Here is a 14,557-nt window from a genome sequence, read left to right on the forward strand (position 1 = left end):
TAATATGCTCCCGAAATGCTCCCGCTGTTTGGCTACTTCTATGTGCAGTGAAAACTACTTGAATGCTTTAGAACCTAGTCATTGATTTAGATCAGGGTGAGCTAAAATTAGCCGCGGAGCTAACGTGAGCTAACGCTATTTAATCAAGCTCACAAAGAGAGATAAACAGCTGACAGCGGATAGTACAGGTACAAATACAATAAAACAGCAGGTGGGGGCTGTTGTGTAAACCTTGTACTCTTTAGTTCACATATAATGAGAGACGGAATGTTTGTTTACAAGTCTGTAAGCCAGGAAGTACAGTGGTGCAACAACATACAAATGTGTCCGTGTAGCAACACAAGCCAATACCTTATAGGACAGGGGCCCGGGGAGGGAGCTCTCTCTCTCTCTGTGTGTGTGTGTGTGTGTGTGTGTGTGTGTGTGTGTGTGTGTGTGTGTGTGTGTGTGTGTGTGAGAGAGAGTGTGAGTGAGAGACAGAAGTCAGAGGAATAACGACCTGTTATTCAATAGATTAAATTAGTTTAAGAATAAAAAAATAAATACATTTTAAGAGAATCTCAAATACATTATTTTATTTAAGTGTAGGCTATAGTTAATGTTTTATTTTTTACAGTTTTTGTATTTTTCTGACATGGGGGCTCAACAATAAATGACAATCAGAAATGTCAAGTTGCATGTTGTTATTCTAACCAGCTTAGACCCCTACGCTCTGCATCTTCTGGCCGCCTCAGACCTACTCCTATCCGAGCTCCGGGAGGGTCATCAAAGAGAAGTCGCCTATTCTCAGTCCTTGCCCCACAATGGTGGAATGAACTACCCACTAGGGGTGGACGGTATAAACGGTATGGATTTTGACTATACCGTCTAACCGGTAGAGCAGCTCTAAAATAGCAATGACGTCATGTAACCACAGCGCGACTATTTCAATCGCATTTGCCCCTAAAAATAGATCGAATTAGTCATAGATAATAGATATGTGCAAACTGGAAAAAGTTATTTAGGAGGCTTCGCGCACTCGCGCAGTGGGCGCACTGGGCGTGTCAACACGCAATTGCATTTCATAATAAACACATATCACCGCGGCGCACAGCACGTTTCAATTTCAGTTCCTGGCATTTTTAACCAGTGGAGAAAGGTAAGAGATCTTACCTATCGTTTTTCTTATATGAATTATTCTACGTTAATAAAACATACCTGGTGATCAACTACAGTTTGCTGTAAACATTATGATATGTGTGTAGTGTTATGATAACGACGGGAGGACGGCTGCAGCAGTGGATTTGCGAAATAGCATGCAGCTGCAGAGCCGCAGAGCCAGTGGCTCTTTCAGGTCTGGTCACAGGCCCGCTCAACAGCGCCCCCCCACCAAACGGCTGAACGACCTGAAAGAGCCACTGGCTCTGCGGCTCTGCAGCTACATATGCTTCTAGCAAAATCCAGCCCCGCTGTTTGCAATGGGAGCAGCACGGAGTCTCGACTCGGGACTTATTTTATTTGGAATATAATGACTTTATACGCAAAAGTAGCCTAGTTTTAAGTTAAAATATTATAAATCTACATGCCTTGAGGATGTCATTCTTTATATAGCCTGCCTATCAGGCAAAAAAAATTATTCTAACGGAAACACTGATACCGTGATATATACCGTTACCGTCTATGCAGGGAGCGAAATTAACTTTTTGACTCACCGGCCAGTGGCTGGTAGATGGTAAAAATCTACCCGCCAAGCATATTTCTTACCCGCCAAAAAAAACGCATTTTTGTGTCACATATAAAAAAAATTCAGTACATTTCAAGTAGATAAGGTATTATGTTGAAGAATACACTTAAATAAGAGGCCAGAGTAAAATTTGAAGCAAATAATTTTAATATATTGATTGATTACTTAATCAATACAAGATGTCAATCTTAAACTTAAATTGTAACCTAATGTTAACATCAAACATAACGGAACATAATAAAGTGGCGCAGTGGGCAAGGTGCTCGCCACTAGTGCAGGAGATGCTGGGTTCTCAAACATAACAGAACATTATACATAATAAAGTGGCACAGTGGGCAAGGTGCTCGCCACTAGTGCAGGAGATGCTGGGTTCTCAAACATAACAGAACATTATACATAATAAAGTGGCACAGTGGGCAAGGTGCTCGCCACTAGTGCAGGAGATGCTGGGTTCTCAAACATAACAGAACATTATACATAATAAAGTGGCACAGTGGGCAAGGTGCTCGCCACTAGTGCAGGAGATGCTGGGTTCTCAAACATAACAGAACATTATACATAATAAAGTGGCACAGTGGGCAAGGTGCTCGCCACTAGTGCAGGAGATGCTGGGTTCTCAAACATAACAGAACATTATTTATACATAATAAAGTGGCACAGTGGGCAAGGTGCTCGCCACTAGTGCAGGAGATGCTGGGTTCTCAAACATAACAGAACATTATTTATACATAATAAAGTGGCGCAGTGGGCAAGGTGCTTGCCACTAGTGCAGGAGATGCTGGGTTCGAGCCCAGCTCTCGGCATTGCTACCAGCCTGGCTGGTCGTTCATACTAACACAATTGGCAGTGTTAGGGGTGGGTCCTGGTCGTTATATAAAAAAAAATAATAATAATAAAATGTGTAAAATAAATAAAAAATAAATAAAACTTAAACCACCTCATTTCTCAATCATGTCCTAATCAGAGTCCACAATCTCCACCCTCTTTGCCTGGTCACGTCCGGCCATAAAGTCCGGTCTCCTACTCCTGACGCAGTCCTGGTGCCACAGATTAACAGCTTTTGTGGGGTCATACTCACTGATCTCTGGAGAGGACAGCTGGACCATCAGGAGATCTGACAGTGTGTCAGACTTTAGGTTGGACCGCCAGTCTGTTTTTACCTGTTTCATTATACTGAAACCTCTCTCACATTCAGCTGTGGATGCAGGGAAGGACAGGACCAGGTCGACCAATGCCAGCAAATCAGGGCAGGAATATAGATGGCTCCTGTTGACCCTGAGCCAGGACATATTCTGCAGGGACTGGGCCTCCTGATACAGCAGTGCCTTCAGGACAGTCCACTGGTCAGGGATCCTTTCTGCAAAAATTCCAGAGGTCTCCAGGACTGGCTTGAAGTGGTCCACCAGTGTTTCGATTTCAGTTTCTCCAAAATCTAGAATTGTATAAATATTACAGAAAGCATAGTTTTAATTCTCAAATATTCAAACTATAATAATATGATCATGAACCAGGCTGACTGCACTGCCCTGTATTAAACATAAAGAAAGCAACCTACCTGCTGCTACGTCTGCTGACTCTGGCCAGTTGGTGAAGCTGACCACCTTGGTGGCACACAGCAACCCGTCACTGATGTCCTGGAACCTGTCGGTCAGACTCTCCTGTAGCTTGTCAAGCATTTTCTCCTGTGAGGTGACGATGGTCTTGCTCCACTTGCTGTCACTTCTGGTCAGTGGAATTCCCTCATAGCTGTTGGCCATTGTGGCTTTCATCATGGGCCCTTGTCTGAAGATAAAAGACTAATTTTACTATCTACTATTTACATTTCTGAATTCACCTTTCACTCACACAATCATTTCTCTTAATTATCTTAAGGTACACATTTCTTTTGCAGCTTAAATAAACATACCTGGTTTTGTACTTCTTAAGTACTGCCTGTGTTGAGCACAAGGAGCCGTGTGCCTCCGCTATGGTGACAGTGGACCTCTGCAGACAGGCAGACAGGTTGCTCAGGTGTGTGAGTGTGTCATGCAGGAAGCCACAGAAGCGGACAACAGCAGCATCCCTGGCAGTACTGTAGTAGCCTCTGGCCTTGGCCTGCTGGGCACCTCTAACATTTTGGGCATCAGGAGATTGAATCTGAAATACATTAAGAACAAAGACAAACAAATAAACAATTAATTGCTGTGGGGGGGGGGGGGGGGGGCAGATTTGATCAATGCATAAAACATTGAAACATGTTACTAATTCTAAGCATGTTTGTTGTTATTTACTTTATTTATATTTATTTTAGAATACTGTTTGAGTATTAATTTTTGTTAAGAATATAGGACAGGCTGGCATATATAAGCATTATGCTTCAGTCTGTACCTTTTCAGTCACTGTAAAATCAAATATTGTTAAATGATGGTGTATATTGCATTGTGTGAGATGATGACTGAATAAACTACTACTACTACATTACATATGTTAACTTTTGGAGTACTACTTAGCATAGAAATCTAGAGCCACTATACCTGTTCCAAGTGCTGGACAAGCCCCTGGTAACCACGCAGGAAATGGTCCAGGGCACGCAGTAGGTGTCCTACCCATCGGGTCCCGCCAATTCTGGTGGGGACCAGTGCTGTGTGCCCAAGAGCCTGGAAGCTGTTTAGCAGGTTGGCCCTGTTCAGTGGACTGGTGTGGTAGAAGGTGTAGAGCCCACTGATGAGGTCTTCTACTTTCTGGAACATCACATTGGAGCGGATGGAATCGGCAAAGGCCAGTTCAAGGCGGTGTGTCATACAGTGGATCCCGATGATGTAGGCCTTGTCCCCCTTCAGCCGGCTGACCACACCGTTCTTGGCTCCGGTCATCACAGCCGCTCCATCTGTTGCCAGAGCAACCAACTTGCTCCCCCACTCCTCACACACTCCATCCATGATGACAGTGATGGCATTGGTTATGTGTGCCGCGTCTGCCTTCTCCACTGACTTGATGCCAACAAATGTTGTCTCAATCTTGCCGTTGTGACAGTATCTGACATACACTAATTCCTCCTCTTTCACAGAACCGTCTGTGGAGCCGTCTGACAAGATGGAGAGAAATTTTATGTTTTTTAAATTCTCTCTGGCATGGTTTCTCTCAGCCTCTGCAACATGGTGCATGAACTCTCTGGCCTGCTTCTCATTCCTATATGTTGAGCCCACAGCAATGCCTTTCTTTTCATCCAAACTGCAAAAATCCAACAAACAAATAAATTAATTCAATACAATGAATAAGGTTATCTAATATATAGCTGCCTGGAACTTCTCAAACATTTCAGTACATAACAGTATACTGTATAATGAGTTATTTTATTGAAATAAATGACCAGATCAGTTCACAGTTGTGAGTCTCACGTTATTACAAAAAGAATACTCTACATGCATTTGTGCTTCATTAACAGGTTTCATAGTAGTCATGATACTAGTGATACTAATAATTTAAGAGAATAAACATGTTCACTTACTTGCACATCCACTCGAAGTCTGTAAAGGGTCTTGCATTCTTTCCAATGGCATGTACAGTCCGAAACATAATCTTCATTTTTGTGCTGGTCTGTTCTGACATGGCTGTTAGCCTGGCCACAGAGGGTCTTGAAAGGAGAGGCTCCGATGCAATCTGCGACGCAGACATGGAGCCAATGTGACACTGGCTCTGTTCATGGTCACGAATTGCTTCTAGCTTCATAGATGTGCTCCCAATAACAAAAGTGTTGTTTCTGTTTTTGTTTTTTGCATACTTGCGGCACACCGAACAAGTCATCACTCCAGCCCCAGCATCATACTGGAGCCAGTCTCTTGAGGCACCACTAACGGCATCTCCAAATTTCCACTCGTCTCTAAACTTTCTTTTATTAGACGGTAACGCTCTCGCTGCCACTTCTTCCGCGGTGGGTTGTGCTTTTACCGGCCGGCTTACTCCTTTAATATGGTTCCACATACTGTATCAGTGAGTAACGTTATTTAACGCTATCACATTTCGCATTAGCTAGGTGGGCGTAACGTTAGCTGAGCTCCCTACAGTGCAGAAGAACAGCGTGCAGCTGATGTCACGTGGGTAAACAAGCAAACGAGATGACGCAACGTGAGAGACGGGGTTGCCAAAAACTGCGACTGTCGCAAAACCAAAACACACCGCAGATTTTTTTTTTTTTACATGATTATAAGGTGCCCACGCTGCCCGCCGCACGGCACTCCCCCCCCTCAGTGGGAGGCGCCAAAGGTAAAAACTGCCCGCCAATGGCGGGCGGCAGGGTCTAATTTCGCTCCCTGCATCTATGCTTCAAATTATACCGTGATATAAATTTTAGACCATACCGTCCACCCCTACTACCCACCCCAGTTAGGACAGTCGAATCACGTCCAATCTTTCGCCGTCGACTAAAGACGCACTTCTTCAACCATTATTAGGGGTGGGACGATACATCGATCCAGATCGATACATCGATGTAATTATCAACAATCGAATCGGATCGATGCGATGTAATAAGATCGATTCATATCGATACTCTTATTTTGAAAATCCTGTGGCGAGTCTCATATCCGCCCAAGAACAACAGCAGTAGCTCCGTGTGTGTAGATGTTACAGCATAGCATTCTCCCTTTCTGTGTGTGTGTGTGTGCACGCGTCTTTGGAAAGACCAGATGAGGTCAGAGGAGTTTGATGTTTAAATGTTATTTAAACATAAACAATATAATACATAATAAATGTAGGCCTATACATGATCATGCAACATCAACAAATTGTTGTAGGAACGGTTTGGGAGAGGGAGGTTGTGAGTTTTGAGTTCCAAAAAATGTAGCTTAAAGTTTAAAGCTCAATATATAAAAACGTGGCACTTTACAGTGAACAGGAGGTCTATTTGTATTAAAAACAATAGATTGATTTTCCTTTAAATGTCTGGAAGAGCTCAAAAATACAAATGTCAAATGAGTTTTTTTGTTGATCTAAATGTTACTGATTGTGTTAAATGGGCATATGATATCATCTCATATCGATCGCAGGCACCTGAATCTAATCGTATCGTATTGTATCGTGAGAGACTTTGTGATATCGGCAAATATCGTATCGTTGTCCAAAGAATCGATATCGTATCGTATCATGATGAAACTGGTGATTCCCACCCCTAACCATTATCTGAATAAAAAAAAATATATCTAACCCTAACTAACCGTACTGTCATGCACTTGTCCTAATAAACTAACCTACACTGTAGCAGTGGCACTCAACACTTTGATGAACATTGTTGCTCAGCTGATAGAGTTGTGCCCTTCCTGATGGCTTGTCGTACAGAACTTGTAAGTCGCTTTGGATAAAAGCGTCAGCTAAATGACTAAATGTAGTTCTGTTGCATTTCCAATTTATTTATTTAAATTATAAATTGATCAGGTATCGATAAGGGAATCGATAAAGAATCGAATCGATAAGCAGAATCGATAATGGAATCGTATCGATAAAATCCTATCAATTCCCATCCCTACTCACATAGGGGGCAGAGGCACACATGGATACGAGACACACAAGAGGTAGGAGTACAGTCACACACCAGAAAGATGCACACACACACGTATGAGACATGCACACAGGGAGCGAAATTAACTTTTTGACTCACCGGCCAGTGGCGGGTAGATGGGAAGAATCTACCCGCCAAGCATATTTCTTACCTGCCAAATTATTTTTGATTAAAAAAATATATATATATATTTTATATAACAAATTCTTTTTAAATAAAATATATATTATATAATCATATTTGTAGTTGTATTATCTGCGAGACATCGCCACCACGCAATAAGTCAAATGCTCGCTATCTGCAAACAGCTCCACTGTCTGTGTGTATACTTGAGTAGCCTCCAGCTCCAGCAAGGATTCTCCGGCGCTGCAGCTAGACCCTACATTCAGCATGCAAGGATTCTCCGGCGATGCAGCTGGACCCTATTGGTATAATGTTACGGTTCTTTGGTCAAATCTCATTCAACATGCCCTCAGCTAGAATACGCATTGAATCAATGTTATAAGACATTGATATCAGGAGCTATCTGTAGCTACTGCTAGCCCGCTAGATAACGTTAAGACAATTTAGTTTACTGGGACATATAGATCTAACGTGAGCTAGCTAACGTGAGCTAGCTAACGTGAGCTAGCTAACGAGGGAACGGAGGTATTATGCACTCGAGTCGACTATTGCTGGAGCATTTGTTGATATCAGCAGCTATCAGTAGCTAGCCAGCTAGATACCGTTAGACAATGCCTCGTCATGTATTAAAAAGTGAATAGTTGACTGGGTCATTGTTTAAACAGTAACGGTAGCTCATGGAGGTCCGCTCTTCTAGACTAGAGCAGACTGCCTCTGTGTTGATATGAGCAGAAGCCCTTAGCCAATAGTATCCCGCTGCAGGGCTGGGCGGATATGACTTGTTGCCACGTTTTTTTTCAAAATAAGAGTATCATACGAACCGAATGTTGCTAACTGCCGGAGCCATCGATATTATGACTGGAGATGCGCTTGGGGCGGAAATGAGACCCGCACAGATTTTCAAAATAAGAGTATCGTTATGAACTTGATTGATTGATTACACGCCACACGGCGGGCAGACCTCTCAGTGGGAGGTGCCAAACGTAAAAACTGAGCGCCAATGGCGGGCTCTAAATTCGCCCCCTGCATGCACACATACTTACGTGATACACGTACCCACGTACATATATCTGAGACACACATGCATGCATGCTCTCATGCACACCTACATATATCTGAGACGCATTCTCTCACATGCAATATGGAGAAGGATGGCATCCCGATAGAAGATGCAGCACATACCTGCTCGCAGGTAGATCGGTCTACATGTAAAGTATGTGCATCAGGGATATATATGCACAATGTATAGTATTTTTTTTTCGTAAGTCTTTTTTTAATTTCCATGTCAGTTTTTAATGTATTTGTATGAGTCTTTTACATGTTTTGTATGTTCTTACAAAAAAAGAAAAAGGCAAATCTTGCATATTGTGATGTGGGAAGATATGTGTTGAATATTGGAGAGATTTGTGCAAAAAATAATAAAAAAAAAAAAAAAAAGCAAACAGGTCTTTGTTTGGACACATCAAAGTGATGGCACAAGGGCGCAGTCTATATATGGAAGATAATATCCTTTCTCATCCCCTTGGGTGATTTTCCTGGGCCCTGTCCACAGTCCACACCAGGCGGATTGCTGAGAAAGACAAATAAAGCTACTTTGGCCACAACATTTAGCAGTAGCAGAGCAACTCCCAGGGAACTCTGCTACAGTGGTTGATGGAATGAACTTGGTCCAAAGAGTGAAAGGTGATCAAGTTACTTTCAGAGATGCTGCCACAACAGTTCTGGGTATGGCTCTGAGGGAAGGCAGTCAGAGTAGCAGAATAGATGTTGTGTTTGACACATACAAGGAGAACTCTATCAAGAACAGTGAAAGATCTCTACGGGGTGAAGAGACTGGTCATGAGTTGCAAGGTATCACAGGTACACAGATGGTGAGGCAGTGGAGGAGCTTCCTGACCAAAGTCAGTAACAAAACTAGTCTCATTAGCTGTATAGTCGATGAATGGAGGAAGGCAGAGTACAGAGAAAAGCTACAAGACAAGATTCTGTATGAAACTGTGAATGACAAATGTTACAGAATCTCATCTCAGGACAGTGAGGAGGTGTCAGCTCTTCAATGCCAACAAGAAGCAGATGGCCACCTACTTCTCCATGCTGCCCATGCCACAAAGAGAGGGATACCCATCTGTAGTTATCTGCTCAGAAGACACAGATGTCTTTATCATGTCTTTAGCGTTCTGTAACTTCTGTGACAAGATTGAGGCCCCATTGTTCCAGATGTGTGGCAGTAAATCCTGTGCAAGGCTTGTGGACACCAGGAAGGTTGCTGCCACTGTTCGCGTAGAGGTGTGTAGGGCTCTCATCGGGTTGCATGCATATACAGGATGTGACACTGTAAGTGCTTTTGCAGGCAAAGGGAAGACAAGTGCCCTAAAAATTCTGACAAGCAATAGGCAAAATCAGGACACATTCTCAGAGTTGGGTCAGGAATGGGATCTCTCCCCAGAGCTGAGGGACAAACTAGAGGCATTTACATGTCTCCTGTATGCCCCAAAAGCATCAACCACCAATGTCAATCAGCTCAGCTATCACATTTTCTATGCCAAAAAAGGTGAACTTGAAAGTCATCAACTCCCACCAGCCACCATGCAAGGACTGCTTAACAAAACATGCACAGAAAGCCAACTACCAGGCTGTTATATGGAGAAGATGTTTGGAGAAGGACCCACAAGTGCCAAGCCCTGTTGGCAGAGGCTGGAAGATGGAGAGAGAAGAGGAAGCTGAACAGTTGGTGGTGGACTGGATGGAAGGCCAGGCAGCACCTGATGTCGTCCTGGATCTACTGGCCTGTAACTGTCCAAAGAAATGTTCACTCCCAAGATGTATGTGTTGCAAATGGCCTCAGGTGCACTGACATGTGTAGACTGGCAGACTGTGAGAACCAGGCATCCACCTCAGATAGTGTGGAAAGTTCTGATGAAGATGTGGAAGACATGGAAAATTATTATGATGACTAGGTTATTAACAGTAAACCAATTGTAGAGCGCCACCAACAGTGCCACGGATAGAGACTGAGAACTGTCTGTACTTTCCAAAATAAACAAATATTTTTCTGAAAACATTATATATTATATCATTGTATAGGTCTAACTGGGCTGAAAACATTGATAGGTGACATGGCATGACACTCTGTGGCCCTATATGAATGTTGAATATGCATATTGATCAATATTCATTGTTTTTTATTACTATTTCAATGTTTTGGGGAGATTTATGTTTTTGTAACATGGCAGTATTGAAAGAAATAGTGTTTTGGAGTAAAATAACCAGCAAACAGTCAACATGTAAACGGTAACCATGGTCAAAACATTTACATCATCTGTGTATACCTTTTTAAACGGTATCATAAATGTTGTATTTTTAGTGTATTATTGGTTATAATGGTCATATTGCCTTTTAAATTAAGAGTATGTACCAGGCGAGGGTAAAAATATGTTTTCCTTCATTGTATCGCCATTTACTCTGGAATGGTAATACATGTGGGTTTACTTACACTGGATTCATATGTCCTAGCTTGTTACCTATCAAAGGAGACCAGAAACATGCTTATATGCCTTATGGTTCAGGAGCTATCATGATTCATTTGGGGCATGTAATTTCGGACAGGAGGCCTGAAAGATATGCTTGGTAGTGTTATAAAAGCTGTGATAGCACACATTTGGAGGCAACTGCTCCATTGCTATCACATATTTTCTAGCAGTAGGGGTGTATACCTTCCCAAAAATCACTATGAAAGTTAGTCCCCCAAGATGGTAACGACCAACCCTACTGGCTCACGGCCTATATCTCCTCCATCCCATCCTCATCCTAGAAGCATAGCCTCTCAAGTAAAGCCGAAACAGTGGCTGAAATGCTCAGCAGTTGAGCTGTTCGGTGATTATTAGTAACGAGCTGAATAAACGCACATTTATCTCTATACATAGAGTCGCACCCGTTTCTGACCTAACGTCCCAATCTCACAACGTGTTAGTAGCGTAGTGTTAGCATTAGCATAGCAGTTTAGCTGTGTTAGCTGGTCCAACTACCTCTGGTCAAGGCCCAGTCTGGATGGAAAAGTGGCAGAAACGCCCAACAGATAAGATGTGCGGTCAGTAGATGAATAAAAGCAGATTTTACTAATTTACTGTAACAAAACGGAGAGGTCTACATGAACCTAACGTACCTTTGTTTAGCAGAACGACGAGAGAATGGCGCGTGGTGTAGTCAGAGAGGCGGAGGAGCTAGTAGCAACCAGAGCCGTATATCTATGGCTACCGCAACACTTCCGGGATTCTGAAATCGGGGAGGAGATTGCGGGGGGGGGGGGTCAAATGAATGAATGACAAGTCATGAGAGCCTGCCCTTGACATTAAGTGATTGCAGATACGGCTGTGGGGGTGCTAGTGACATGATCGAATAGATTTGTATGCGCCTGACTCTCCTGAACACGGCGCGAGAGATTCCTAATCGATCAGAACAAAAAATTTTCAGCGAAAAATACCGTTTTTTAAACATCGATTCCCCATGCACATGCGCAGATTGGCCACAGAGTGTGACGCAACGCACATCCACGGCTGGAATACCTGGAATGTTCCATTAGAGGGGGTGTTGTGAGAATGTGAGCGGCAATCGGAGCATCAACTACTAACAACAGAACAACAAGCAGCCATGCCTAAAAGTTGCTGTGTTGTTAATTGTTCGGCCAACAGAAAAGACAATCCGGAGATTTGCTTTTCTCTAATCCCTAGTAGGCAGAAGGAGGAAGAAAGGAGATTATGGCTCCTGGCTATTAAAAGAGAGGACACAGAGGGGAAACTTTGGGATCCTGACAGAAAACATGTGTATGTCTGCGGCCGACACTTCATCACTGGTAACGTTACGTCCAGGGGCGTAACTGACGCCGGGGACATCGGAAAGTGTCCCCCCCACGTTTTACCGTCCAAAGAGCTGAGTCTGACTACCTGTTCTATTATTATGCAAAGAGCAGTAGATGGGGGTCGCATTCTTGCCCTGCACGGGCCAAGTACCCACTCGCTAAAGTACTTGTCTTTGCATAATAATAGCTTGGGTCGTCAGCCTAGGTGTGTGTTAAAATACGTCAAACATATTGTTTACACTGTCTTTCTTCTATTATAACCCTCCCAAATCATATTCAGAAAGTATCACAGAGACTTCTATTGACCAAGGAATTAGTTATTATTTCGCGGTTTATTCACATAACGTTATATTGTTTACACTGTCTTTCTTCTATTATAACCCTCCCAAATCATATTCAGAAAGTATCACAGAGACTTCCATTGACCAAGGAATTAGTTATTATTTCGCGGTTTATTCACATAACGTTATATTGTTTACACTGTCTTTCTTCTATTATAACCCTCCCAAATCATATTCAGAAAGTATCACAGAGACTTCTATTGACCAAGGAATTAGTTATTATTTCGCGGTTTATTCACATAACGTTATATTGTTTACACTGTCTTTCTTCTATTATAACCCTCCCAAATCATATTCAGAAAGGCACACACAACATATTCCAGTTAACGGTATATTTTTTTAATGATTCGTTATGGCGTAATCAATACTTCCATGCGTATAAATTGCGTTCGCGACCTCCGTGTTTTGGGGGTAGTCATCAGAAACCTCGGATCCGGGATTCGCTCCCATCCGTCGGGCAAGAACTGTGGGTTTTCAGCCTCTCTCTCTGGAGCTTAACGGAGTTTCTGGAGGAGTTTCTGGAGGAGCTTGTCGCGGCTCATGCGCATGCGCACGCTCAACCAATCAGAGAGGGGCTTCGCTCAACCAATCAGAGAGGGGTCTGCAGAAATAGAGTTCAACCAATCAGAGAGGGGTCTGCAGAAATGCGGCTACGAAATGTAGAGACGCAGAGGGGGGGGGGGGGGGGGCCCTAACCCCCCCCCCCCCATCGACGTCACTCGCCACGCCCCCAAATCTGTCCCCGGCACACATTGAGATAGAGTTACGCCACTGGTTACGTCTATTCTACATTTTATAATTACCAAAATTACTAAATAATACTAATAAATCAGTCGATCGAAAAACGAATTCAGTCAGTGTAATACATATGTAATGAACGAGATGTAGGCCTGTACACAGTAGCAAACATGTTTATCTGTATGTCATGTATGTCATAAATGTCATTATGAATTGAAAATGGGGGACCCTGATGTAAACAATAGAATAGAATAGAATAGAATAGAATAGAATAGAATAGAATAGAATAGAATAGAATAGAATAGAATAGAAATACTTTTATTATCCTGTGGGAAATTAGACACTGCAAATCGCTCAACATTTAAACATTTAGACAGGACAGGTCACAAATTAGAATAATAACACAAATCAAATCAAGTTGCCTAGGATAAGAGTAGAGTAAAATAAAATAGGATAAAATGAAATGAAATAAAATATACAGAAATAAATACAGTAAGAATATGCTGAGCATACTGAGCATGGGGTAAACAATTGTCAATATAATTATAATTTAAATCTAACTAAATGAAATATGAAATATATATTCCAGTATTCAGTGTAACTAGGTGCAGTATGCTTTAGGTAGTGTATTGTCCTCCTTGGGTTCCAATAAGACTTAGATCAATGTCTGGCAGCCGTCGCTGCCCCCTGTTGTGGAGCCTGGAGGCCGCTAGTCGCGTCCTCCTGCCACTATTGAGCTGCCGCTCTGTGCTCAGTGATGCAGTGAGGCACAGTGATGCATTATATAGTCTGATGGCTGTTGGAATGAAGGACTTCCTGTGCCGTTCAGTGCTGCATTTGGGTAGTGTGAGCACTGAACATGCTCCTCCTGTCAGCCAAGTCTGTGTATAGTGGATGGGTGGGGTTTTCCCTGATGGCCTGGAGCTTAGCGAGGCTCCTCCTCTCCGCCACCCTCGCTAGAGAGTCCAGCTCAACCCCAACCACGCTGCTGGCCTTCCTGACCAGCTTATCCAGCCTGGTTGTGTCCACTGCTCTCAGTCCGCTGCCCCAGCAGGTCACAGCGTACAAGAAGGCGCCCGCCACCACCGACTCATAGAACATCCTCAACATCCTTGTACAGACATTGAAGGATCTCAGCCTTCTGAGGAAGTAGAGTCGGCTCTGGCCCTTCTTGTATAGTGCTTCTGCATGTTTTGACCAGTTCAGTTTGTTGTCGATGTGCACACCGAGGTATTTGTACACCT

Source organism: Notolepis coatsorum (assembly GCF_963971535.1).
Source record: "Notolepis coatsorum genome assembly, chromosome: 19".
NCBI lineage: Eukaryota > Metazoa > Chordata > Actinopteri > Aulopiformes > Paralepididae > Notolepis > Notolepis coatsorum.